Source organism: Lynx rufus, unplaced genomic scaffold (assembly GCF_022079265.1).
Source record: "Lynx rufus isolate CCGP_SWC_20201006 ecotype Redwood Valley unplaced genomic scaffold, mLynRuf1.p SCAF_1, whole genome shotgun sequence".
Classification (NCBI taxonomy): Eukaryota; Metazoa; Chordata; class Mammalia; order Carnivora; family Felidae; genus Lynx; species Lynx rufus.
In genome coordinates, this window is record NW_025814823.1 from 120,082,444 (window position 1) to 120,106,019 (window position 23,576).

At 42.0% G+C, this 23,576-nt stretch overlaps 1 protein-coding gene across 1 annotated transcript in view; it reads left to right on the forward strand.

Annotated features, from left to right (window-relative positions):
• KCTD16 (potassium channel tetramerization domain containing 16) overlaps positions 1–23,576 on the forward strand; it is a 248,836-nt gene that overhangs the window by 224,644 nt on the left and 616 nt on the right. The window lies entirely within an intron of this gene.

A 23,576-nucleotide genomic window follows, 5' to 3' on the forward strand; every position in this document is an offset into this window, starting at 1 on the left:
AGTGTGAGTCCACACTAACTGTGGAACCTGGAAAAGGTCCTTAGTTAATATGAATCACAATTCATTAATGTGGCAAATGGAAGAAAGTATCATTTATTTCACAGGATAGAGTAAAATGTGATTAGAGTCATATATAATTCATTGCTAATGCTCTTGAGCATTGAGCAATTGTTGTTTGGGTTATTACTTTTATCATGGTAGAATTCTTGACTGGCCAGCAAAAGAAGTATTTTTGGCAGAAGAGGAGGGGTGCTACCATTGAGATTGTAGTATCGTATCCCGTAGCAGCTACCTACTCTACTGGTTTTAGCCTGGCCTCAATCTGGGACTGAGATATTAAACTACACCAAGCCTTTAAAGGAATTAATTTCTCTAAGGTCTCAGAGGTGGCCTCCTTTGACTCCAGTGTGACCTCCTGGAAAAGCTATTCGTGTAACCTTGAGCCTAGCCAAACTCAGTAAATTTAGCCAGTGGGGATGAGACGTGTACTGGGATCAAGGAGGACTGACTCTCAGATTTCTTTCAATGACAAAATTGACCTACATTGTTCTAACTAGGGTTCTAGCTATGATGGAGAAATCAAGAGTGAATTAATAGACCCCAAGCTTAAATCTTTATGCTATGCATTATTTTGCTACCGAACCTAGAATTAAGGAGGTTCCCCATGAAAATATTTTTCAATTTTTGTACTTCAGTAAAAAAAAAAAAATCTTTGTTAAAAAAACTGAAGTTAATAAAATCACCCATGTCTGGGCTCAGTTAGTTGGGCGTCAGACTTTGGCTCAGCTCATGATCTTGCAGTGCATGAGTTCGATCCCCACATTGGGCTCTGTGCTGACAGCTTGGAGCCTGCCTCAGATTCTGTGTCTCCCTCTCTCTCTGCCCCTCCCCTACTCTGTCTCTGTCTCCCAAAAATGAATAAAAACATTAATTTTTTTTAAATCACCCATATCTTTCATAAAATTAAAGCATTCATAGAACCAGAAGTACCCCCTTCAACTTTATGGGATTTTTTTTTTTGTTTTTGTCACATGGACAGAGTAAATCAGTGTTGTGGTTTCTAGGAAACTCATTATTATTATTATTTTTTTTTTAGGAAACTCATTATTAATACTCCTCTATCATCTGCCCCTGATAATATCCAGTAAATGTGGATTCTTCTTTCAGCCAACTTTTTTAAGATGTTTAAGGAGTTTTTTCAGGCCCACTGTGAATGGGCCACATATCTGCAATTCTATAAATATCAAATCTGGGAAATATTTGTTCATATAAGTAATGTTAAAGTTTGTGGTTGGGCCCTAACTGGCATCAGAAGCTTCTTAAAACTCATTACAGTTTCTATGGGAAGTGTTGGGATGTCATTTGTAAAGATCCCTCACTGATAACTCAATTTTGAGAAGGAGGCACTTTCTATCATTCTCTCTTTGTTACCCAACATGTGTGGGTTGCCTTTTTCTCCTTATCAGGGGTTCGTTTGCATGAGTCAGGGACATGTCTTTTTTCTGGGTTAGTCCACATTTTGATTCCTTTTAAGAAAGCGTGACACCTAGGTTTCATAATCTTGATGGAGAAATGCTCTTGGTGACTAGTAGACAAACAAAGAATCTCAAGTTTCAAGTCACCAAAAATGTGGAGTCCACCCAGGACATGATTGTGCTGCCCTTTTATTATAGATCCCAACGCTAAAATAGCACATTGGGAGTTTACCACATTCTGAAGTTACCACAGCACTTTCAACCATCTGCTTCACATTTCCTCCTTTTTCTATTCACACGTCTGAGATAATGTGGACTGTGTAGTCTGTTAGTGGTCATGTTCACAACAGGCATCTGCTTCCATGCTGGTGGTGACCTGTTCTCATCCTCCTTCCTGGTTGTTCTGGGCAAATATGACCTCTAATAACAACACCCACTTGGAGCTCCATTACTCCATTTGAGGCACATTTAGTGCCCAGTTCCACTCCATGTTGTTCGGGAGCACCACTACATGGCAAGCGGGGAACTTTTGAGCATATTTTTCAAGCAAACTTTGAAAATGTTGGATATTTCTGGGGGCACCTCAGTGGCTCAGTTGGTTAAGCGGCCGACTTCAGCTCAGGTCATGATCTCACTGTTCGTGAATTTGAGCCCTGCGTCAGGCTCTGTGCTCACAGCTCAGGGCCTGGACCCTGCTTCAGAGTCTGTGTCTCCCTCTCTCTCTGCCCCTCCTCCACTCATGCTCTGTGTCTCTCTCAAAAATAAATTTAAAAAAATTAAAAATTAAAAAAAAAGAAAGTGGATATTTGTTTTGTTGCAATAATGTGGGATACATCATTCTGAGAAAGGTGCACACAGGTCTTTATTTATCCTTGCTAAGGACACTAGGTAAAAGTTACTATTTTATTGCCATTTTTCCCCCAAAGAAAGGGAAGTACCATTGAATATGTGGTGACTCCTTTGGGGAAATTCAGAGCTGTAAAAGCTGCTCAGACTAATGTTTCCCAGAACGGGAATATGGTGATGGAGATATAATGGCCAAAGCCAGTGCATTACACTGATTCATTCAATGGATATTTTGGGGTTAGTGTCTACTATGTGCAGATATTCTTTTAGGCAGTGAGGATACAGTAATAGATAAGATGTTAAAAGCCCTTGATCTCATGGAGCTGACATTTCTAAAGCGTAAGCTAAGCAAGGTTTAGTGTTTTGGAGGGCCCCACGAGGTCGCAGGCTCCCTGCTATCTGGGAAGGCCCAACCCCCAGCTTTCCCCCTGTGAGTTGTAGCAGATCCTTCCTCCTCTTCTGCAGCATGGCAGCATGGAGGAGTGTGCACACTTCTGAGTCTGGAGGAGATGAGGGAGAGGCAAGTGTGGAATGTCCCCTAATTTTCTCTTGCTTCTGCATAACCTCCTCCTTTCCAAAGTGTGTGATTCTGTGAGACTCCTCCTCCTCGTTTAGCCAGAATCCATTTTCCTACTGATTGGGTTCCTCCGAGTGGTACCCCAGCACCATTTGACAGGAGGAAGACACATTCAATTTCTGCAACAGTACCTAATTTTACTGGCTATTAGAGCATTCTCTTGCTGTGGTGGAGATCACGGTAGTAGATGATATGGAGACCAAGAGAAGGAAGAGTCAGAGAATAAATGAGTTTGGTGTGGGACCTGGGGGCAAGCCCCAGCTACTGTGTCCCCTCTGGCTGAGCAGGATCAATGGAACCAAGTGGTGTGATGGAGAGAGATGGACTGGGAGAATGGTTGCGCCTGATGCTTTAGTGGGGGAGCAAGGGATTGTAGTAGTCTGAAAGGTAAGTAGCAAGGTGGAGGAAGGAGAAGGAGTATTTCTGGACAGGACTAGCCGTGTTCAAAGAGGGCAATCAAACATTGAAGTGGCGGCTTCCACAGTCTGTGATTTTTAAGAAAGGGCCTTGCGTAAATTGGGAGTCAACCCGTCGAGAATGCCTGATATGGGTACAGTTCTCCAGGGGCTGTTGTCTTGGTGCCCTGGGTCTGTACCCTCTTCTCCTGCAACGGCATCACAGAAGGGAAACTTGTGCCCAGTGTTACGTGTTTAAATGTGCTAAAAATGTCAACTTGATTCAAAGATAAACTGCAAGCCATTGCCATGTGTCATACTATACCATTTTCAAATTGTATCAAGCTTACACGACCTTCTGAAACCCGTAGCAATACATACGTAGTACACGCATCATCTTCAAATAATAGGAACATGATTGTCATTTTGGAACTTAATCGTTTTCTCTAGGTATATCTAAAAAGGCACACGTAATTCTTCATATATATTCACTAATTTAAATTCCTAACCTATTTTCACTATTTTAAGTTCCTTGTTTCCTTCACACACACAAAGAGAAAAAAGTATAATTTCTCTGGGATTTTGAAGAAAGGGATAATATGAGAGTAATGTACTGCTTTTTGACTTTCAACACTCACATTTTAGCTTAAAAGAAAATATCTGCATGCTTTTAACTAAAATTAATTATAACTAAAAACACAACCTGTCTCTCAACTCAGGGTGTACTTTTTTCCTCTCTCTGACTTCCTCTGTCACTTTGTTCCTCTCCAGTCATCCCCTCTCCCTACACACACACACACACACATGCACGTGCGCACGCACACACACACACACACACACACACACACATTAGGGGTATATTCCAGTGAAATTTCAATATCAGACTTCTGCCCATTTTTCATTCCATTGAGGAAGGTAAATTGCCATGGTCTCAGGTTACTCTTCATTTTCCTTAATGCATGATTCAATGATTTCATTTAACTGGGGAATGTATTTTTGACTGATTCATTTTTAGTTGGGTAGATCTAGGCTTTTGAATTGATGTTGGCAACAGTATCTCTGAGACTACACCACATCTCTTTTTTCCTGGTTGATGTAAAAACAAACAAGAAAATCAACCTCTTGCAATGGCTGTAAAGATGAATATTTGAAAAGATCGGCTCTTTAAAATTGTCTTTCCCTCAACATTCTTTTACACCTTATGCTGTACAAACTGTTTTTATTCATAAGTGGTCTCTAAAGATCTGAGAGAAGGAGAATAGAGAAATTTTCTGAACAAAATATGCACAAAGCTATAGATGAACAGTGAAGTTGAAGCTCCAAGTAACATCGTTGAGGAAACACATGAAGCTGTGCTCACGTGATGTGTGGACTTGGAAAGGTGATAATCACTGGACTGTGTGTATTTAAGTGTAGTGAATATTTAATGAATCTGTGGTCAGCCTCATCGATTAAAAAGTGTTTCATTTACTTGCTCGCTCATGTGACTAGAGCGGGGTGGCCCTTGTAAGCCCTTTGCTCTCCTGTGGGCATAGAAGATGAACAAGCATGGTCCCTGCTGGTGAGGGTCCTAGAGTTTGATGGAGGATCTCCTGACAGAGTACAATACAGTGGTGTGGGTGCAAGAGAGATTGGGGGAAGGGCAGAAGAAGGGTCCTTACCTTGACCTCTAGGGCCGTGGTGGTTGGATATGGTGGAAATGAGAAGACTTTCTGGAGAATGTACAACTAAGCTGACTCTTCAGATGAGTTATCCAGGCAAATGGAAGAGGGCACAGGCAAGGTTTTCTAGGCAGGAAAGGCAATCTGAGTCATCAGTGAGGCAAGAAACCTAATGTACAAACACTAAAGAGTAAATATGGGCAAGGAAGGAGACTAGATTAAGAAGAGACTCCAATATCAGGTCAAGAATCTCCTCTGTCAGAGAAAGACAGATACCATATGTTTTCACTCTTATGTGGATCCTGAGAAACTTAACAGAAACCCATGGGGGAAGGGAAGGAAAAAAAAAAAGAGGTTAGAGTGGGAGAGAGCCAAAGCATAAGAGACTCTTAAAAACTGAGAACAAACTGAGGGTTGATGCGGGCGTGGCAGGGAAGGGAGGGTAGGTGATGGGTATTGAAGAGGACATCTTTTGGGATGAGCACTGGGTGTTGTATGGAAACCAATTTGACAATAAATTTCATATATTAAAAAAATAAATTAATTAAAAAAATAAAAATAAATAAAATTAAAAAAAGAATCTCCTCTGTCATGCACAGGAGAATAATCCAGTGCCGGTGAGACTGACATTGAGAATGATAATAATGAGAATGATAATAATACCAAAGATACAAATTCTACCTCAAATTTATATGCTGTGATATTATTATAATTTTACAAAATATATTCATGCATATTCTCATTTGATGGAACCTAGCAGGTTTTAAGTGGGGTAGTAATATTATCAAAATTAACAATGAGAAAAATATAGGGGTTTTAGGAATATGGCCAAAGCCACATAACTTGTTGGTACCAGATCAGTACCTAGAACAAGAATCTCACACTGTGGCTGGTGCAGTACGCCATCTGCCCTTGTAACGGAGGTACCTTTACGCAAGGTCTTCACTGTATCCTAAAATGTAGGCCAGCTGTCTGTTCACCCGTGGGTTCGTTCAGATGGACTTCTGTTCGGTAGAGTAGGACAGGGTCAAGGGTCAACCCCATTGATGGGGAAAGAAAGCTCCTATTGTACATATAATTCATATGTATGATTCATTCCCTTTACATGAAAGAAACAGATAAAGGAATAATCCATAATAATTAGTGATGATAGATTGGTAATTACCAATTACTTATAATTAGTAACAATCTATATTACTAATATATTATTTGTACTAATAATAACTGGTAACAACAATGACAAATGTGTTTAGTTCAGGAGCCATGTAAATGCACTTTGCATTTACTTCGCAACCCCATGGGGCAGGTACTGTGATTGCCCCCACGTTACAGGTGAGCAGACTGAGGTTTGGCACCTTGCACAAGTCACACAAGTTATAAGTAGCAGTGTGATTCATACTGAGATTTGTCTGACGTCACAGCCCAAGTTTTTCACTGCCACGTGAAAGTGCCTTTCTCTTATACTGCTGCTTGATTTACACAGCACCTATACTGTACCATATGTGAATTGTTGGTATTTAATATACCATATGGAGACTGCTCTCTCTGTTCCAAGAATTCTGCTGCAGAGGCTGTTCTTCTGTAGATAAAAGAACCCTGTCCTAAAATGTTTACTAACTACTCCTTGGTCCTGCTGTTAAAAAAAGAAAGAACCCAAATGTCTTATACCCTAATGCAATTTGGGTTACTGTTTGTTTCATAATCCAGCCTCATGGGCTGGGCTGTAATGGAAATCTTGTAGGAACTCTGTTTCTTGAAATAGAACCTAATGTGCAAACCAAAGAATAATGTAAAGATTTCATTGAACATACTGAAATCTGTTAGTTTTCACTGGTTCTGACCTTCAGGTTTGGCTCCTGTTTCTGAGAACCCAAAGGATGCAGGGGTGTCTTCGTGCATTTCAATATGTTGGCAGCTATTTTCCCTCTGCCTGTTGTGGGGAACGCACAATCAGGTACTAAGATGTGACAAGATGATGGAAATGAGAAAGTAAAGACAGCAAGTGGGAAGGAAGTAATTAACCAGGATGCATATTTATCATAGTCTGTCATTGTTTACAAACAATATAATGATTCCTGATTGTAGAATTAAACTCCAGGCTCCCAGTTTGTGAAGTCAGTCACGTAACCCCAGCAGGTGCAGATCAGCTAAAGGACTGACTAAGTAAGTGTTCTGATGTATAGGATAGGGCTAGATACAGTGAAAACATCTTTTCTCAAAAATGGATTGCTTGTGGAAGATTTTAATAATCAGTGTATTCAGATGCCTTAACCACTGACACAACCATGACCTGAGGGGGGATAATTGTACTTCTAAACAGAAAAATTCTCTACTCTCCTACCCAGCTTTGACAAATCATTTGCTTTCCTGAGCCTCACTTTCCTCATCTGTAAAGTGAGACTAAGGAAATGTATCTCTTCGAGTCCCTGCTCTCCATCTCTACTCTTACAAGTCACTGTTATCAGTTGCCTGGGCTCTGGAGTAGCCTTCTAACTGATTTCCCTACCTCTCTTCTTGCTCACTCATAATCCATGCTCTAGCTTACTCTGCAGCAAGAGTAAGCTTGTTGTAAACACAACTGAAAGTCATGTAATTCCTCTGTGAACGCCTTCCTCCCTAATGCCCTGGTATAAAACCCTAACTCCTGATTGTATCCTTTGAGGTCCTACCCTTTCTGTCTCTCTAACCTCATTTTCTACACTTCCTTCTCTTTCACCGCATTCAAGCCATGCAGGCTCTCTTTTTTGCTCCTTGCATATGCTCTCCTATTCCTACCTCAGGACCTTTGCACTTGGTGTTCCTTTTGCCTGTAATAAATTCTACAAGATCTTCACAGGCTACCTTCTTTTGGACATTGGGTCCCCACTCAAATGTCACTTTTTCTGGAGATGCCATCTGATCACTCCATCTGTTGATTACAACCTTCTGACCCAAAGTCACCCCATCATATTATCCTGTCTTATTTTCTTTGCAGCCCTCAACACTATCTGAAATTTTATTATCTTTTAATTGTTTAGTGTTATTATGTAAATCCCTGTGGCTAGCTGTGAACCCATGGCCTAGACAGTGTTTAGCAGAGAGCCACCAAATATTAGTTGAGTGCCAAGTGAATAAATGTGAGAGAATCAAATGAGGTATAGTGAATGGAAATGGTTCTATAATCTATTAAGTATTGTACAAATACTGGGTTTCACAATTTCTTATCTCCTGCTAAGTCAGTACTCTTCTCAAGTCATTGTCAGAGTGGAATGAATATAACTTTCAGCCAGAAATGAACTTTCAAATGGACACTTACTTTCCAAGAAGTCATAATAGTTAAATGAAAGACAAGATTAACATAAGAGTAAAACTGAATGTCTTATAAAAAATATAAGATATCTTATATTCATATTGTTGAGGTCCGTTTTCTGTTTTACACCATGCTTCTCTATACAACTGTATAGATGCAAGCATGTCACATAGAATTATGGAAACAAAGATGTCTTCATGAAAAGAGATGAGAAATGTGAGGAGGGGGGATGGAATTTGAAATAGTGTCTGTCTTTATCCTCCCCCCAACCACCAACCCCCAACCCCCAACCTTTTCCTCATCCTGGAAACTTTTCAGGTACCTGTTGCCCTTTTGTATGCCTTATTTGGAAAAATGTCTGTTTAGTTCCTCTGCCCGTTTTTTTAATCAGGTTTTTTTTGTTTTTGTTTGTTTGTTTGTTTGTTTGTTTTGCTATTGAGTTATATGAGTTCTTTATATATGTTGGGTATTAACCCCTTGTCAAATACACGATTTGCAAATGCTTTCTCTCATTCCATAGGTTTCCTTTTCATTTAGTTGGTTGTTTCTTTTACTGCATAGAAGCTTCTTAGTGTGATAGAGTCCCACTTGCTGATTTTTGCTTTCTTTTGCTGTTTGTAATTTTGGTGTCCTATTAAAAAAATCATTACCATGGGGCACCTGGGTGGCTCAGTCAGTTAAGCAACTGACTTTGGCTCAGGTCATGATCTCGCAATTCATGGGTTCGAGCCCTGCATCAGGCTCTGTGCTGACAACTTGGAGCCTGAAGCCTGCTTTGGATTCTGTGTCTTCCTCTCTCTCTGTTCCCTCCCCTGCTCATTCTCTGTCTCTCTAAAATAAATAAATGTTAAAAAAAATTTTAAAAAAACATTACCAGGACCAGTGGTCAGGGCATTTTTCCCCTATGTTTTCTTTTTGGGGTTTTATGGTTTCAGAGTTTGTTTGAGTCTTTAATCCACTTTGAGCTAATGCAATCCTTATCAAAATTCCAATCACATTTTGCAGAGAAATAGAAAGAAAAATCCAGGCTTGCCTGGCTGGCTCAGTTGGTGGAGCATGTGACTCTTGATCTTGGGGTCATGAGTTTGAGCCCCATGCTGGGTGTAGAGTTTACTTAAAAAATAAATAAACAGAAATTAAAATTTAAAAAAAGAAAGAAAAATCCTTAAATTTGTATAAAGTCACATAAGACTCTGAATAGCCAAAGCAGTTCTGAGAAAGAAAAATGAAGCTTTCTGGGGCTTTCTGATTTCAAACTATATTACAATGCAATAGACATCAAAACAATATGGTACTGGCATAAAAACAGACCCATAGTTCAATGGAACAGAATCAAGAGCCCAGAAAAAAACCCTCACATATATGGTCAACTAACATTTGACAAGGGAGCCAAGAGTACTCAATGAGGAAAGGATCATTTCTTCGATAAATGGTACTAGGAAAAGTAGATAAGCACATGCAGAAAAATGAAATTGGACTCATATTTTTTGGTTCTCTTTTTAAACAGTTATTTTCTAGCTATTTTCCAAATATTAACAATTAAGAGTGTGTTACTAGGGGGACAGGCACCTGGGTGGCTCAGTAATTTAAGCATCTAACTCTTGCTTTCAACTCAGGTCATGATCTCACCGTTCATGAGTTCAAGCCCCACGTCAGGCTCTGTCCTGAAAGTGCAGAGCCTGCTTGGGATTTTCTCTCTGCCTCTGCCCTGCTTGTTCGTTCTCTCTCTCTCTCTCTCTCTCTCTCTCTCTGTCTCTCAAAATAAATAAATAAACTTAAAAAAAAAAAGAATGTGTTACTAGGGATCTAATCATCAATTAAGAGAAGATAATATATTTAACAACCACAGACCAAGCAATATAGAATTTGGATCTCTCTCAGTGTAACTTCCCCAGGGTGATCAGAGAGACATTTATTTTCCATGCCCTACTATGTGGAAATTGTTAGTGCTTATTTATGTTGGCAATACCCCTCTGCTTTCATTTATATTGGATATATCTGTCAAAACACTTTAAAGACTGTTTTATATGAATTAACCCTGGTGTGCTCCATGACTTAAGGGTATTTCTCCGTATCAGGGAAGAGTGAGTTGGGCAATTTTATGAGGTTGTGCATTTGTGTGTAGTAACTATGACTTAAGAGAAATGGGAAAATTATATATAAAGGTGTAACTGTGAACTATCATCACGGTACACAATTTACCCCCTTTCAGAAATTCTTTTGCCCTAGAGTCACTGCAGTCACACCAGAGCCAGGAGGAAGAGAACTTATCTAGTAATGTATTTGTTCTTAAGCAGTGTTTTCCTAAATATTATCAGTCTATGCATTGGGATTAGTTTTTTGGTAAACAGCCCATAATGAGAATGGAAAGTAGAGATCTGGGTTAAGTAACATGAAGATGAAGAAAAGCAGAAGAAAGAGGAAATTACCTGTCAAGTTATCATTATTGAAATTGCCTTTTAAATTTTTCACAACTGTAACTAACACAAACATTGCCAGTTAGGGTGTCAAAGTGATCGGTTATCTTTAAAAAAACCCATTGTTCGATGGCATCGAATATATTCTAGGACCCTAGTCATGCTGCGGACAAATACCACTTAATTCTTGCGCTCCCACCAGAGAAGTGTTGTTGTTTCTAACATTCTCAGGTGAGGAGGCTGCAGGTCACCAGCTGAGTTGTGCTCCGTTCCTGTTTCTCTGATTCCAAAGCCCAAGTTCTGAACCACAAGGCTTTAGTTATTGCCTGACTTGTAATGGAAATGCTGGGGCTGGACCACCCAGGCCTGCATCACAGCTTGCCTCTTATAGACTTTGTGTCAGCTATGGGGCCTCAGTTAGCTCTTTGGCAAAATGCAAGTCACAGCTGACCCTACCTCAGAAGGATGTTTTATTTTTTATTTATTTATGTATAATTAATTAATTAATTTTAATATGAAATTGATTGTCCAGTTGGTTTCCACACAACACCCAGTGCTGATCCCAACAGGTGCCCTTCTCAATGCCCATCACCCACCCTCCCCTCCCTCCTACCCCCCCCCCCATCAACCCTCAGTTTATTATTATCAGTTTTTAAGAGTCTCTTATGGTTTGGCTCCCTCCCTAACTTTTTTTTTTCCCCTTCCCCTCCCCCATGGTCTTCTGTTAAGCAGAGACCTTTTATTTTTTTTCTTATTTTTTTAATATAAAATTTATTGTCAAATTGGTTTCCATACAACACCCAGTGTTCATCCCAACAGGTGCCCTCCGACTTACCCATAACCCACCCTCTCCTCCCTCCAACCCCCCCCCCCATCAACCCTCAGAAGGATGTTTTAGATCTCAGATGAGATCCTGCAAGGAAAGGACAGAGCAACGCTTGGAATGTAGTAACCACTCCATCTGATGTCGTTTATTATCATGAGGTGATTGTGAATATAGGCTGTGGCCAGTTGGGAAAAGTCTCTGGGCAGAGCCGCCATTGTCCTATTTTGAAACCCTAAATAAAAGAACAGTAATGAATCAGTAACCATGTAGCAGAGATAACACGTTCAGGCAGAGCTGCTAAATTCTGCACATCTTTGTATTCTATTATCTGAGATAACCTGGCAAAGATGAGGTGTTCTTTGCATTTTATGAAAAGTGAAAAGGCAAGTCAGGTTTCTTCATTTCCTTTTACTCAGCTTCTTTTGGAACTTCCTGTGAATGGAAGATTTGTTTTTCAGAAAGGCAGCATTTCTCAGGAGCACCACAGCATAACAGTGGAACAAGTGGAACAGTCTTGGAGTCAGATCGACCAAAAATCTAATCCTGGTTTCGCCTTTTTAGCTGTATGATTCATGAGCAAATTAGTCAAATTTTGTGGAATTCAGTTTCCTTATCATAAAATAGGAACAGTGTTTATTTACCTCAGGACAGCGGTTCTTAACTGGAGGTGATTTTGCCCCCCAGAGGATGTTTGGCAATACCCAGAGACGTTTTTAGTTGTCTTGACTGAAGAAGGGAGGAGAGGGTGGTCATAGAGACCAGGGACGGCCTGTTGATACACATCCTACGGTGCACAGAGCAGCCCCCATGGCAAGGAATTATTGAGCCCAATGTCAGTAGTGGGAAACCCTGCCTTAGAGTGTTGTTAGAATAAAATGTGTATAAAGCACTTAGCATTGCACATGACAAGTGGGACATTCTTATTTTTCATTAATGCCATTTGTGAATTCCTAGGCCTCCTCCGCTGAGCCCAAGCATTGTGATAAACTGATGCACACTGATGTGTCATACTTATTCTTACACTGTGGGTACATGCACTTTGAAATAAGGCCTTTGAGAGTTGATTCTAAGCGAATTCCTCTGATGGAATGTGAGTCTCCCTAGGAGCTAGGAGATTCGGTCCCCCTGAGCCTCTTATCCAGGAGGTAGGAATTGCAATTCCTCACCTCTCTTCACTGGTTGTAATGATTCGATGAGATGGTGCAGGTGAAGTGCCCTGTGTGTGGCTCAGGGTGGGTGCAAACAGAGGTCAGCATTATCATCAGGTAGAGGTACCACTGATGCTGCCTCCTTCTCTCTCTTTGTCTCTGTCTCTCACCGTTAGGCGTGTGAACATATGGCAGGAATCTGCTCTCTCCAGACCCTTCTGTGTTTTGCTTACCTTGCCTGGACTCGGCAGTGGACTCTCCCTGTGAATTTCCCCACCGCAGATGAAAGACTGTCCAGACGTGAGCCCCTCTCCAGCTGGCTTTCATTTTGCCCACAGAGCTGCACATCTTCCTAGCTGTGTCTCTGGCAAGGTCCCAGACAGGGCTCCAGGCTTGGAGTTTGGCTCTGACACTTACTGTTAGGCCCCTTTCTTTGTCCTCATTATACAACAAGGATGCTCAGAGGCCTCAAAGGTCCTTTCCTCAGCTTCTGCGTGGGCCTTCCCACAGTGAGCTCGGCACCATGGTCCAGGTGGGCCGCCTCATGGCCGGCTGTGCTTCTCATGGTTAACCCAACTCCCTTCAGAGTAGTTTTAAGGTGACTTACAAATGTTTAAGGCACCTCTTTTATTGAATCTGTGATTCTCATAAAATGCACAGGGTTCTCTAGCCCTTAAAGAACGTTTCTGGCTTAATTTTCCCTTTATTTTTTTCCCCTTCTACCAGGAGGATCACTCCAAGTTTAGGTTTGCATTTGCCACTAAACCATAGATGGTCATGGTTTGATTTTTTTCTGCCTTTGAGGAGGTATCACATATCAGTTGGTTGTTGAAAATCCATGGAGCAGTATTAGTAAGCATTATATCTTAGTTAAGTGGCAAGAGGCTTTTTTTCCTGTGCTAAGTGAGTACTTCAAGGACTGCAGATTGCTAGCACGGCACCTGTGTTGGAGCTGAAGCATGGCGGATGGAGCTGGCGTGCCCACACAGCAGGAGGAGTGCCCGTAACACTTCATCCCTCGTTTAGTCATCTTCAGTTCTTTCCTGTCAGCTCGGGAGGCAGAACTAGCATTTCTTATATAAGTGTAATGATAAAAGTCCTACAGATTCTCAAGTTGCTCAGTGAGTCGGTTACTTCTAAAAGTTACTGAAGTGCTGGAGTCACTGGGGCTACCATGACTTAAAGTCAACACTTGGACCCTTTGGGCTTACTCCACTTTTTAATATCTCTGGTAGAAAACTTCCGTGATACTGAATATTGTGTCCAACAAAAAGAGCAGAGGCTTTGTATAAAAGAGATCTGGATCTGAATTCTTAGTTTGCCACTTGTCAAATTAGTTAAAAGTTACAAGTGATTAATTTTTTGAGAGAAGAGCACTTTTTTTTTTGATTTTTTTATTTGTTTTTGAGAGAGAGAGAAAGGGAGAGACAAAGTACGAGCAGGGGAGGGACAGAGGTGGAGGCAAAGAATCTGATGCAGGCTTCAGGCTCTGAGCTGTCGGCACAGAGCCCCACACGGGGCTTGACTCCACAGACTGTGAGATCGTGACCTGAGCCAAAGTCAGATGCTCAACTAAGCCACCCAGGTGCCTCTGGGTTTTTTTTAAATGTTTATTCTTGAGAGAGAGTGAGCACTAGTGGGAGAGGGGCAGAAAGAGAGGGTGACAGAGGATTCAAAGTGGGCTCTATGCTTTGAGTGAGCCTGATGAGGGGCTGGAACTCACAAACCGAGAGATCACAAAGTGACATTATGACCTGAGCCAGACCCTTAACTGACTGAGCCACCCAGGTGCCCCTAGAAGAGCATATTTTTAATTCAGGGGTGGGAGGGTTGCTTCCTTTCACAAAAAGATGCAGTCCGTTTGAGTGGCAGGCAGCTGGGAGTGGAGGTGACTGACAGGAGGGTTGTCTGGTTCTGGGGTGGGAGGGGCGATTCCAGGCTCTGGGCCCTGGAATACAGGAGAAGCAGGCTGCCTGAGGGTCTCAGGGACGGGGCCCAGTGCCGTCTGGCCACCTCTGCAGAGGTCAGCTGGGCCTCACAGCCACCATTGCAGGCCTGAGAGATCAGGCTACCTGTCCTGGGAAGGACATCTGCCCTCTGTGTCTGAGTGGTTGTGCCCTCAGCAAGGTGGGCACAGAATCACATCGGAAAGCCCTCGTTCCCTGGCCTTTGCTCCAACCCTCATGGGGACCTGTACAGTTCTGCCAGCAGGGTGACACAGGGGCCCCAGTCCCTTGTCACCTGGGCTGGAGCTCAGCATCCCTGCCATAGAACCATCCCCCTCATAGTCATAGATGAGAGCTGTATCGTAGAGCAGGGAGGCTTGGGTCAGTGTCTGCCACCTCCAAGCTGCCATTGATGAATTCAGAGATGTCAGTGGGGCTCGTGGACAGCATGTGGGATGGCTGGGGTAACTTGATCAGATAATTAACCACTTTGAGCTATAATTTCCTCTTCCACAAAAAGGAAAGAATAACATCCACCTAAGAGAATATTGTGAAGATTTTATAAAGTACTGAACACAGTAATAGGCACATAGGGGGCTCTCAATAAATTATATCTGTTATGCTAAGTTTCTGGTTTTGGAGATACAGCTATTATCCACTATCAGAATAATTGTGTATAACAGGTGGCAAGAGAGCCTTAGTACGTCTGAGAGTGTTAGTCAACTTCATTGGAACTCGTATAGTGAAGAGGCACCATTCCATAAAAGAAACAAGTTACCTATGGAATAGTTTAGCCAAGTAAGAGCAGTTGCCCCTAGAGAACTGGTCACATTAGTGCTGGAGTGACACAAGGATGACAGAGGTAAATCAGGCAGGCCTTGAGTGTTCATACGAAAGTAATGGAGTGTTCAAGACTCCTTCCCTACTGGGGGCACCTGAGTGGCTCAGTTGGTTAGTTCGTGGCTTTGAGCCCCACATCGGGCTCTGTGCTGACAGCTCAGAGCCTGGAGCCTGCTTTGGATTCTGTGTCTCATTCTCTCTCTGTCCCTCCCTCTGCTCACGCTCTGTCTCTCTCTCTCAAAAATAAATAAACATTAGGGGAAAAAAAAAGATTACTTCTCTACTGGACAGAAAACTAACTCTCATGAGATTAAGCAAAGAAAATGCCTTCGCTTATGAAATTGTAAGCCTAGGAATGGGGCCAGCTTGAGACACTGCTAGATGTAGGGTTCTATCTCTTGAGTATTCTCAGCTTTGCCTGTGTTGGTTGGCTTCTTTCCACATGAATGTCCTCTTCAACTGGTGGGAAAGATGGCCAGTGAACTCACATCCCTCTAGCCTGGTGATATCGCACACTAGAACATATTTTACCCATAAGCTACAGCAGAACAGTTTCAGTGAAGACTGATTCACACAACTGAGGTCACACGATTGGGAGATGGGAGGTTCAGATAGGGGTCCAGTGTCCTCTCTTCGTGGCTAGGCACGGCAGCATGCGTGACAGTCACTTGAGGACAGTATGGGGTCAGGAAGAGGCAGTTCTTGAAAGGGAGAAAAAGGGTGTTTCTACTGGAAAAAGAGAACAAATAAACCCTATCATCATTACATATACATTTCCTTCTAAGAGACAAAAGACCATTAGGTATTGGATGAGAGGAGTTATAGTGGGCGTTATTGTTGGGGGGAATAGTTCAAGCTTATGAAAAATGGGTGAAGAAAAATGTAAATTGGAGCAGCCACGCTGAAGAGGACTGGGTAGGAAAAGGGATCGGGATGGGCCACAAGACTTCTCTCTGAAACAGAGAAATGAGGACTTTTGAGGCAGAAGTAACTCCTAATGATCTTAACTGAGAAATGCTGAGACCAAGAGGAAGAAATACAGTAAGGAGGAAGAAAGCAAGAAAAGGGCAAGGAGAACCTGGAAAAGGGTAAAAAGCCCCTGGAAATAAATGAGTCATCCAGGAAAATTCAGAGAGCAAGGTGGTAGGCCAGGAAGTCCGAATTCAGCATTTCCTGCTTTATGCAAACCATCACATTGTTTTATTGAAAGAGAAATCCCACAGGTGAGAATTCTGAGGTAGGAGGATATGTCTGAGCATTACCAGATTGGAAAATAATATGAATAGAGACCATGGTTGAATGGTTAGGAAAGTTAATTTTTACTGAAGTTGTATAATGTCTTTAAGGATATATATATATATATATCTCCTTAGAGAGAGAGATCACAGAGCATGAGCTGGGGTCAGCATGGACCCCAACACAGGGCTTGATCTCACGACCCTGGGATCATGACCTGAGCTGAAATCAAGAGCATACACTCAACCAAGCAAGCCATCCACACATCCCCAAGGGTTTTTTACATCAATAAATGATTGAATGATGGTCATTTAAAAAATTACATATATATATATATATATATATATGTATATGTATACACACACACACATATATATACACATATATACACACATACATACACACACACACATGTACGTATATGCATTATTCAATTCTGGGTATGCCTATGGATCTTGCCATTATCTCTGCTGGTCAGCACACTGTTGTCAATGCATATCAAACGTCTAGTGATATGCCTAAATATTTTCCATTTTAATTTTTTTTCAGTGTTTGTTTTTGAGAGAGACAGAGCGTGAGTGGGGGAGGGGCAGAGAGAGGGAGACAAAGAATCTGAAGCAGGCTCCAGGTTCTGAGCTGTCAGCACAGAGCCTGATGCAGGGCTTGAACCCATGGACCGCAAGATCATGACCTAGGCTGAAGTCGGATGTTCAACCGACTGAGCCACCCAGGTGCCCCATTATTTTCCAATTTAATTACATTTGCATGTCAAATTTTTCCGTCCTGTGTGTGAACGTGCGTGCGTGTGTGTGTGTGTGTGTGTGTGTGTAGGGTTTACTGTCTCTATCATACACTCTGAACCAAAAATTAATTTCTATACACCCCATCCATTTCCTCTCCCATTCATTTATCATGCAGTTGTTTCCTGGGCCTCTACTACTATGTGCCCTGAAACACTAGTCTGTATGTGACCTGGAGTGTGCATTAAAACGCAGAAGGGAACAAACACAGGCCTTACAGTCGGGTGTGGAAAGCAGACGTTAAACAAATAAATGTAGAAGCACGTCCATAATTACACATTGTGGTGGTGCAGAAGAAGCGGTCTAGAGGCTGGGGACTGGCTTCCATCTGGTTGGGGGGATAGAGGTGAGGCTGCTCTGAGAAAGCGATGTCTCAGCCAAGCATTGGAGGACAAAAAAGAACAAAACAGGTGAAAATCAGAAAAGTGAGTGTGGCAGAGGGAGAACAAATACAAAATCCTCAGGTATAAGAAAGGGCAGAAGGGCAGGCATGGAACTGAGGTGATGGTTTCTGTCCTTTCCATTTCTTGACTCCTGCATTTGAGCACCTGTTCCAGCAGGTCAGGAACTGTGTCTTTATTTTCTTTCCACCCCGTGGCAGGGTCAGTGTGCTCTTATTAAGCTGTTGTCTCTGAGCCCCAAACCCACCCCTCCCCGTTCTGCTGTGTGATGCTGGGGATTTAGCTCACCTCATTTTGCATCTGCCCAGCGGGCTTCCCGGTGGGTTCTGTGCTGTCCAGAGGGGTTGCCAGATGAAGGCTGTTAGTCGTGAACAGAGGAGGGACTCCTTATCAGCTCGCTGCTTGTAGTTTTAACACAGATTTTATTTATCTCAGAAGCAGTTGGTCCCAGTTCCCAACTTTGTTTTGTTCTGTCCTCTGCAGAGCGAGGCCCTTCAGACATACCAGGACCAGCAGGCCACATGCCCTCCTCAGATGCCTGGGTCCCACCTCCACAGAGTGACCCTTGCAAGCTTCCAGGTTCTAATGACTCCGTCTTCCATCTGTCTCCCCACCCTTAAGTATGGTAGCTGCCCCCCTGTAGTTGCTGTATTTGTCTCTTCAGTGCTGTCTGTCTTCACCTTTTTTCATCCTTCCAATCCCTGTTTAGCCGATTCCTTATATTCAGTTCTCCCTATTAAGATTACAGGTGGCATGTGCATTTTCTTGACTGGCCCCGACTGACCCGTGACTGATTTAACTGTCTGCTCTTACCCAAATTTGCCACCCCTTAATGAGGAGCCCCAGCTGGGCCCGTCCAAGGCCAAATGTCCATGAGTGGCAAAGGAAGCAAGAAAGGATGATCACCAGGCTCGAAAATGTATTCCTCTCAGAAGCTTGCACAGCCTGCCTATTCCCAGTCTCTACTATGAAATATCTTTTCCAAGGTTAGCAGAATTATGAAAACATCAATTTGGCCATTATTGACTTTTCAGCCAGGATACCAAGAAAGTCTTTCAGCAGCCTCAATAAATTAAATCTAGCCACCTAGCTCCCAGACTGGCAGGCTCCTACATCATTGACAGGGAAGACAGGGGAAAGCAGTTTTCCCAGCTGTTGCTGTAAATGATGTGCATTGTGCTCACAGCCATTAGCAGGTGGAGAATTTGAAGTGTGGGTAGATTGCAGAGCTCCCTCTTTTAAAAATGCATAAGCACTCTGTGAGTTTGCTAAGTCATGTTTCACGCGGCTCGGTTTGAATTTTTCATAGGGGAGAAATATTCTGTAGTCTTTCCTCTTTCATTCCTCCTTTATCAGTAAGGACTTCTGCCATTGGGGCTATAGTCGAAAAGGGCTGTGTACAGTCGTACAGTTCGCTTGATTGGTCCTCAATATTTCCAAGTTGTACAATGTTGGAAGATTTGAGCTTTAAGGACTTAGGCCAGTTGAGGGTCCTGCTCCTCCCCAGTTAATCCAAACTACAAATTACTCCCAGCTCTGGGTTTAAATTTATTTTATGTGTCTTCAAGTCAATTTTTATCTCAGAAGATGCATCCATTTGTGAAATTCTAAGCCCTGCACGGTAAAGGAAACTTCTTTCCGAAAGTCTCCCTGGTCACGTACTGTGTTGTGTGCTTGTGGTCACGGTCCACTCCCACACCAACAACAGACATTACTAAATGTCATTATACATTTTCTTGATGAGTCCAGTCTCAGCATTCGTGTCCTTCCTCACATGATGTTCCAGCCAGGCCTAACAATTGGTTGTATAGCCCATCGGTGGGAACCTACTAATCTTATCTAACAGGCTCCTGATTTGTTTTGTTTATGTAGGTTAGCGTCTGGCTTTTAGTAGAGCACTTATGTACAGATGAAAGCAATACTTCTTGGGTGCTGCCTGCCAGCCATGAAACACCTTCACGTTAATTGTCTCATTTTCCTAAAACCTCTCTGAGGGAGATACTTTTATTGGCCTTATTTTATTTTATTTTGTTTTTTTTATATAGAGAAGCAGCACTCAAGCACGTGCACGAGCATGGGAGAGGGGTAAAGGGAGAGGGAGAAAGAGAGAATCTTAAGGAGGCTCCATGCCCACACGGAGCCCAATGTAGGGCTGGATCTCACAACCCTGAGATCATGGCCTGAGCTGAAATGAAGAGTCAGACACTTAACTGACTGAGCCAGACAGGTGCCCCTTGTCTTATTTTTTACATGAGGAAATTGAGGCTCATAGAGATGAAGTAATTTATCCAAACTGACAAATTGTGGGGCTTATTCTGGAGCCTACAAGGTGTGCCCTGTTAGGATCTTAATGCAATTCAGCATATGTGTTTGGGCTCATTCATTCATTCATCAAACATTTTTTACCAAACCTCTATTCTGTGCTGGGCACCACAAATGGTAGAATATCCAACAAATTCAGCAATGGTTTATTTAAAAATAAAGAGTGCGGTTGTGCTGTTTGACCATTAACCAGTTAATAAACCCCTCGAAAAACAATTTTTTTTTTTTTGCTTTTTTAGTATCAATAAATCAGACTTTTCTTAGGATGAAATGGTTTTCTCCCTGTATCTGGCTAATCAGTTGTAACCTATTTTCTCTTCAAATGGAGACAAATGTTCCAGCCTCTATAGAAAGCTCAGCAGATTGGGAGCAAAAGTATGTTATGATTTTAAGTACCAAGGCATTTATGAGATCATAATTGGCTATAATTGAGGGGATTCTAGAACACCTTGAGTTACAGAAAGATTGACCTTTTGCAGATCCTTCCACGTCTGCCAGGACTGCTGAGCACATGTCAGTGGGACTTTAAGAGCGGCTGTGTCCAGCCCCCACACACATCACTTCTCTCTTCTGGTTGAAAACCTCTGCTCTGTTTAAGTTCTTGGGAAGTGGGTAATCGGAGAGACAATGCTTCCAAAAAAAGAAACAGAGTGGTGTCTGTCTTCTTACATTTGAGTATCTTTCACATTTCATGATGACTCTTCACACAGTATCTCCAGCTGGATTAATACCATTCTCTTCCTTGATTCTGACCTAATATACAGACTTCATAAGCCTTCTTATGAATTATCTTGCCAAAAACGTTAAAACATTCAAATGTTCTCATAAAATATTGAAACACGTGGTAGTATAATGGGCTCCACTAAAATTAAGTTGTTCAATTTCCCTTTAATAGTGATAGCGCCTGGAAGAGGTGGAAAGTACTATTTCTATTTGCCCAGGAGCTGGAGAATCCCAGCTGACATTGGAATCCACGATCAGCCCAGTGGTTAGGGAGGATTCCGCATCTATCCCGGGTTCCTGGCTTGGACGTGCAGTGAGTGTTGTGTACGTTTTTCTGCAGAAACACACGGCGCTCTGTCCCATGATGGTGTTTGTGTTACTAAACTGACTTTTAGGAAAGCCCCGGGTGTCCCTCCAAGAACCTCCAAGGGAAGGTAACTCTTAGGGAGAAGAGCACAGGACAGGCTTGCACTTCTACTTGTTCAGCAGGGTTTATGGCCAAAATTTTTTGTCATTTCATTGTGAGATAATGGGCAGGCATATCTCAGCACATATTTCTTCTTTTTCTCCTTTCTATCTGTCTCTTCTTTCCTCTCCTTCCTTTTTCTTAAGATTTAGGTCAGTTTCTGCACTTTTCTCAAAAAGGATCAAACTGGATCAGCTCTGGCCTGATATGATTACTTTTTTTTGGCCCAGTGCATTCGAGCTATTTCTCCATCAAGTCATATTAGTATAGGGATGGCTGGGTTTGGAGAGGTAGAGGCAGATTCTGCCTTCAGAAGGAGAGAAATGATACCCTCAGAATCTGAGCTGGCAGACAAAACATTTTCTCTTGCTGATATTTTCAGTCACCAGCTGGTACACGTTGAGCATTTTCCCTGTTGCATGGAAGATATTTATTGGTAATAGCCTGGGAGAAGTAGAACATTATTGCTGTGGTGATTCCTTTTGGCTAATTGGATTGTTGCATTTCATTTAATGGGTGTATAAATACAATGATTACAGTCACATTTTAAAAAGTGGTCTGAAAGAGTGGGTATACTTTAGAGATAATTGTGGAGTTGGGAGTTGCGATTCACAGGGACTCTTTTTTTTTTCCCCCTCTGGAAAATGTTTAAGATAAGTGTCTATAAATATTTAAATTATTTAGATATGTAGATGACAGGCCTTTTACAAGAAGACAGGACATAACTTTGCAAATAGTTTCTTTTTCCCTTTTAGGTTTCCTCTACCTTGACGATATTAGAAATGGCACTAAAGTGGGATCTTATTATAATATGATTCATTATTTATGAGAATAAGATATAGCACAAATCAAAACTGGGTCTCCTTTTAAACACATAAAGATACTACATTATCCTTGTCCTCAATATTAGCATCATAAAGGGGACTCATTTCCCTTTATTTTTTATGGCTTAAATGCAATGAGCTATATGAAATGCCCAGCATATAATATACAATGAGTAGATAGTATCAAGTTCGTGACTCTAAGAAGACTGTTCGGAGCATAGAAGGCTGGGGGCAGTGACTTATGTTTAGGAACTTGCTTTGTTCCCTAACTGTAGATTTTCTAGTTCAGAGAGTCACCAACCACGTATCTGAAAAATGAGTCTGTCTCCAAACAGCTGAATGCAATGCTATGAGTCAAGACTGAGGGGAATAGGAAGAGAGGAACTCACATTGGCTTAAATATAATACAATGGTTCATAGAGCTTAAAAGCCTACTGACAGTACCGGCTTCAGGTGTGGCTAGATCCAGGACTTAAAAGTGACTGTTAGGATATAGCCTTTTATTGAATTTCTACACTGTACTCCGAGCTATTTGCTGGGGTTACAATAATAGACACTAGCTGTGCCCACTTCACGGAGCTCATGGTGAATAGCTGAAATGCATAAAGAAAAAAAGAATTATAACAAAATGTAATATGTGCAATAATAGAGGCACTTTGAAAACAAAACCATAATTCAGAGAAAAAAGTGATAAGTATTTCTGAGGAGAGGTGAGCAAGGACTGCAGAGAGAAGTTAAACCCTGAACATTGTTTTTTTAAAGAAACGCAGGAATTTTTACAGTCAAGCAAATTCAAGAAGAATGATTAATTGCTTTGGTTATGGTATTTGGGAAATTTACATTCAAATCTCAGCTCTGCCACTTGCAAAATGTACAGACTAGGGTAAGTTTCTTAAATTCTCAGGGTCTGTCTCAGTTTCCTTGTATGGGAACTAGGAGTGGGGCTGCTGAGCTCATAGAATTATCACACGGCTCCCATGAGTTGATGGCTGTGCAGAACTCACCTGGGGGCTGCCACAAAGGAAGCCCTCCCTGACCCTTCCCCTCTTGTACCTGAATACAGTAACGTGGAGCTTTGGATCCGGGTTTAACGTCAGCCACAGTAAAATCAGGTAGCATTTACGGAGGGTAAATATCATGCCCTGCATTAAGCATTTCACTTGATTTATTTAAATCCTCCCTACAAACTCAAGGTAGTAGGAGGGTGATTATACTCACCTTCCCAGTGAGGAAACTGAAGCTTTGAGAATGGAAGGGGACTGCCAGGGTGACAAGGTTAGTGGGTGGTGCAGCTGAGCCATTGGTCACAATGCCTGTGGACGGAAGCGTGATACCATCCTTCCTTTTGTGCAGTATACCACTAACTTCCTTCCATCAGCAGATT